The following is a 5,445-nucleotide window of genomic DNA, read 5'->3' on the forward strand; positions in this document are numbered from 1 at the left end:
GCCTCTCTGGGGCACCTGCTGGACGCATTAGAAAGCTGGCACGATGTCGTCCAACACCGCTCTGGCCAAAGGAGGTCCACCAGAGTCACCAATCCGGCCTGGGAGGCAGTTGCAGCAGCGGCCAGCACCACCGGAGCACAGAGTAGGTCAGCCAGCCAGTGCAGGAAGAGCATGGGTGATCTCATCCAATCCACCAGGGCAAGTCAACCACCTCAACACTCTCAACTCACACTCAAAACCCATCACATATCCACAGGGACCCCACACCTCAAGGGACAACACCACTAACTCTCACACACACCCTCACCTCTCCATCAGGCTCATATCCTCTGGAGCTCGTGTCCTCATCCTGTCCATGTCTCTGCTCACCACACAAACACTCCACACTGTACCATGTGTCCTGCCCACACTCTCTCCACCTATTTTCATGCAGGAAAAGCTGGCTTACAACAGCAGGGAGAGGTCCCAGACTGGGGATGGAGTGGCCCACGTTAGGCCCCTCACATACTTTGAGGAGCATGCCATCGCGCTGACCGCTGAGGATGTGGAAAGTGCCTGTGGCGATGGTAAAGTTTACAGTGAAAATCCACGTGAGGATCCTATATCCTCTCTCAATGCAAATGTGAGTGCTCTCTCTCCTGCTATTGACTCAACAGTGGTTACTGCATGGACACGTGTCTGCAGCAGGAGGAGGCAGGTTCAGCTGAGCTCCCCGGCACTCGGAGGACTGCTGGGGAAGAGGCGTCTGTGAGCCCAATGGGAGAAACAGTTTGGGTCAGTACTCTTATTTCCCAGTTCTTACTGATTTTTCATCCTGGGAGGTCCGAGTCAGATGACGAGCCTCTGGATTCAGCCTTCCAACTCATCGTGGAGAGTCAGCAGAAGGCGGGTGAACATCACGCAGAATTGTTGGAAGCCCTCAACAGAGTGGCACGCGGGTCGACGTCCTTCCAGGTGCTCCTTCCCTTCAAAGAGTCAGGCCGGGGCCCTCAGGCACCGAAAGGGAGGAGGACCGCAGCTGGACAGAACCGGGCCATCCACTCAGGAATCTCAGAGGCTGTCCTCTCCCTCCGAGTCCCCTTTGCCTGTGACCCCCTCAACCTCATCCTCTGTCACCACAGAGGGAGCAGCTGGCCCTCAGGAGGACAGCCAAAGCAAACCGGGGCCCTCCAGGCCTCAGCTCTCCAGAGGACCTACGCCGAAGTCATCACAGGCTGTCTCCACCCCTCCTGTGGATGTCAGAGCAGCACCTAGAAGAAGTAGTAGGCCCAGAAAAGTTAAGAATGTATGATTACAAGTGGTTGCATGGGTGAAGACATTTTGTCACATTATAATCTGAAAATATATTTACTTACATTGAATAATGTGTAATGATGTCTTTGAGCTTCATTTACAGGCTTCGCGAGGCCTCCCCATGCATCCCCCACCCCACCCCCCACCACTAGCAGTTCAGCTGCACACAGCCGGACCACAAGTGATTCTGGAGGGAGAAGTGTGTGCGTAGCAGGGCCTTTCAGAGCCTCATGCAAGCACTCTCCCACGCATGCGGAGCTTTCCTCCTCACTTTCACCCCAATGTCCCGAGCATTTTCAATGCTGCCTGCTGGGGTTCTCTTTCAGTTCTCCATCTGCGCTGAGCTGCATCTCCGCCCACCCAATGATCACACTCCCATGTAGCACCTGTGCCCATCCAAAACGAGGCCCCTCCCCTTGATTTGAGAGAAATGGTAGTCGTCACGTTTCTGCTCAGCTCCCCAATCCTTTCCCCTCCCCCAGTCAACCATGTCCTTTACCCCATCACTGTTGAGCCCCCGGCATCACCTTCCACATCCCCACCGTCACCTACCAACTAGGACCCTTGTCTTTCCAGGATGTACAGCTGAACGTCCACGTTCCTTACCTTGCTGAGAATCTGACCCCCATCCACATCCATCTCCCCGACCTCCGCCTTCCCACCCCCAGGGTCCGTGTCTGCCTCCAAGTCTCCACCGTCCCTTCTACTGCTACCATTGCACCCTCACGCTCACACCCTTCCTGCTCATTCTGTCCTCTCTCATACTCACCATTCCCTCCTACCACGCCCGCCCTCAGTTCGCTCCCCAGGAGGCAGTCATTGACTCCACAGAGCCCTCCCTTGCACGTTCACCTGGATATCATCCCCCCCCCCGCTCCCTCCTCCACCCTTACTCTCACTCCACTCTTACTCCTTCCCCCCTGCAAACTCCCCCCTCTCCCTAGACTCCTTCCTCCCGCTGGCCCCCTTTCCCGATCCAAGCTCCTTACTACCCCCGAATGCCTTCCCCACTCCGAAATCCTTCCTCCCCCAAAATTCCTTCCTCCCCCCGAAGTCCTTCCCCCCTCCAAACTCCTTCCCCCCTCAAAACTCCTTCCCTTACACCTTCCGCCTCCCTACACCTGCCTCCCCATTTTCCACATTTCCCCCCATTACACCCTCCTCCCCGTACTGTCTCCTCCACCTCCCAACCTCAGCCCCCCCGCCCCCTCTGGTACACCTCCCTCTCCCATTCACAGCTGGACCTTCCTCTCCCCCACCTCACCGCAGCCCATGGCCAAGACTGTGATGTCCCAAAACAGACCCCAGACGTCAGAGGAGACCTCCCACCTTCCAAGAGCTGCTTCATGGCGGAGCCGTGTCCATGAGAATCCACCCAGCATGCAATGCAGGTGTCCCTCCAGGGTTCGGTATCTTTAGGGCTCCATCATCTTCTGCTCCTCGGATGTCCGCGATCTCAGCAAGGCCCTAATGGTAAGTCTTGACTTCTGCACATCACACTTGTCCAGACATGTTCTGGGCTGACATGTTTTCCCAGTGGCATAATGGTTTTCCGGTCGGACCTTGCTTTACTTTCCACCAGCGGGATGCAAAGTGAGTTCATGCTGGCCTCCAGTGGGATTGGCATTCCGCCAAGGCGGACACCATGATGATCCCGCTGTGCTTAAACGCCAGCGTGAAAACGATTTTTGGCTTTCTCGTCATATTGTCCCCCCACCCCTCCCTGGCGCCATGATGCCCGCGCCAACGGAGCCAGAAAATTCTGGCCTTCATGTTCAGTTCTGTTTGCACTTCATCAGGTAATGAAGCAGTCCGTGCCTATATACAACGAAGCTCTGTCCAGGTTGTCCAGGTCGGACATCATTCAGGCTTGGGTAGGTAAGTGGCTCGTAACATTTTCATCGCACAAGTACCAGGCAATGACCATCTCCAACAAGACAGAACCTAACCATCTTCCCTTGACATTAAAAACATTAGTATCGCTGAATCCCCCACTATCAACATCCTGGGGGTTACCATTGACCTGAAACTGAACTGGACTAGCCATATAAATACTATGGCTACAAGCGCAGATCAGAGGCTAGGAATCCTGCAGTGAATAACTCACCTCCTGTCTCCCCAAAGTCTGCCCACCATCTACAAGGCACAATTCAGGAGTATGATGGAATACTGCCCACTTGCCTGGATGAGTGCAGCTCCCACAACACTCAAGAAGCTTGACACCATCGAGGACAAAGCAGCCCACTTGATTGGCACCACATCCAAAAGCATTCACTCCCTCCTCCATCGACGCACAGCAGCAGCAGTGTGTACTATCTACAAGATGCACTGCAGCAACTCACCAAGCCTCTTTAGACAGCACCTTCCAAACCTACAACTTCTACCAAGTACAACAAGGGAGGAGACAAATGGGAAAACCCCCACCTGCCAGTTCCCCTTCAAGTCACTCACCATCCTACTTGGAAATATATCGCCGTTCCTTCACTGTCGCTGGATCAAAATCCTGGAACTCCCTGCCTAACAGCACTGGGGGTGTACCTACACCACATGGACTGCACCGATTCAAGAAGGCTCCTGACCACCACCTTCTCAAGGGCAATTAGGGATAGACAATATGAGGTGGCCTGCTTTGATGCTGTAAATTTCTATGATTTCTATGAAGCCAGTCAACCCATTGTCTCAACCGAAAAAGTGGTATCCAACCTAATCCCACTTTCCAACTATATATCTTGCTACTATTTCCTTATGGATTCCAGAATTTTCCCATTGACAAATGCTAGGCTAACTGACTTACAGTTAACTGCTTTCTGCCTCCCCCTTCCCTGAATAGGGGTGTTATATCTGTGGTTTCCAACCCTTTGGGACCTTTCCAGAATCTACAGAATTTTGGAAGATTACAACCAACACATCCACCATCTCTGCAGCCACTTGTTTTAAAGGTCCTTCAATGTAGGCCATCAACTCCAGGGAACTTGTTAACCTTAGTCCCATTGGACTTCTAAGTACTCATTCTCTTGTGATAGTAATTGTTTTAAATTTTGCCCTTTTTATTGCTCCTTGATTTTGTACTATTATTGGGATGCCTTTGGTGTCTTCTACCATGAAGACAGGTAAAAATATTTGTTCAAAGTCTCAGCCATTTCCTTGTTTTCCTGGCTCCTCTGTTCAAGAAATGAAGGAGGCAGAAGCAGGAAACTATAGGCCAGTTAGCTTAAAATCTGACATTGGGAAATTGTTGGAATTTATTATTAAGGAGGTTATAGCGGGGCACTTAAAAATCTCAATGCAATCAAGCAGAGCCAACATGGTTTTGTGAAAGGGAAATCATGTTTGACTAATTTATTGGAATTCTTTGAGGAAGTAACAAACGTCATGGATAAAGGGGAACCTGTGGATGTGCAGTACTTAAATTTCCAGAAGGCATTTGACAACGTGCCACATCCAAGCTTACCATGTAAAATAAGAGCTCATGGTGTAAGAAATTGAGACCTTGAATAAACAGATATTTTCTGCATGATATAACACCCCCTAAAAAGCTTTCAAAAAAGGCAACAGTTTTTAAACAGTCCATAGAAACAGACAAGGTCACTTAGCTCAGACTGCCATGCTGACATTCCTAAGTTGTTAAGATAGTGTCCTGTGTACCCCCTTATTATGCAAGTATTCAGAAAGCATGAGAAAATGAGCCTCAACATGATGTAACCCAAAAAGCTGATCTCAAGCAGGATGACAGAGAAGGGAGGGGGGGTGTGGGTGGTAACCACCCTGACATCCTACCTATTCTGTGTCCATTGGTCAGAATAGTTTGAATAGGTGACTGACACTGGGTAAATTACCAGCTCCCCAGAAAGGGTATATATGGGGAGGTCCTGGTGGTGTACTGCTGAGGGATCGTATACTGCTGCGGGATCGTATACTGCTGGGGTGCTGGGGAGGTTGCTGTATTTGTTGGTAGCCAACTTCTTAAGTTGAACGAGGAGGAGGAGGACGGTGGGATCAACACACTCTGCACCAACTGTTGTCTGCTGTCTGGAACTAGTAAACCACAACTTTCATGGTTCGTATGCTTTTTTCTGTCGAATTTGCATCATATCTAAACTGTTGTTTCTTGATAAACTTAATCAACCATCTTAAAGTTACTTATGACTAGTT

Source organism: Cetorhinus maximus, chromosome 1 (assembly GCF_964194155.1).
Source record: "Cetorhinus maximus chromosome 1, sCetMax3.hap1.1, whole genome shotgun sequence".
NCBI lineage: Eukaryota > Metazoa > Chordata > Chondrichthyes > Lamniformes > Cetorhinidae > Cetorhinus > Cetorhinus maximus.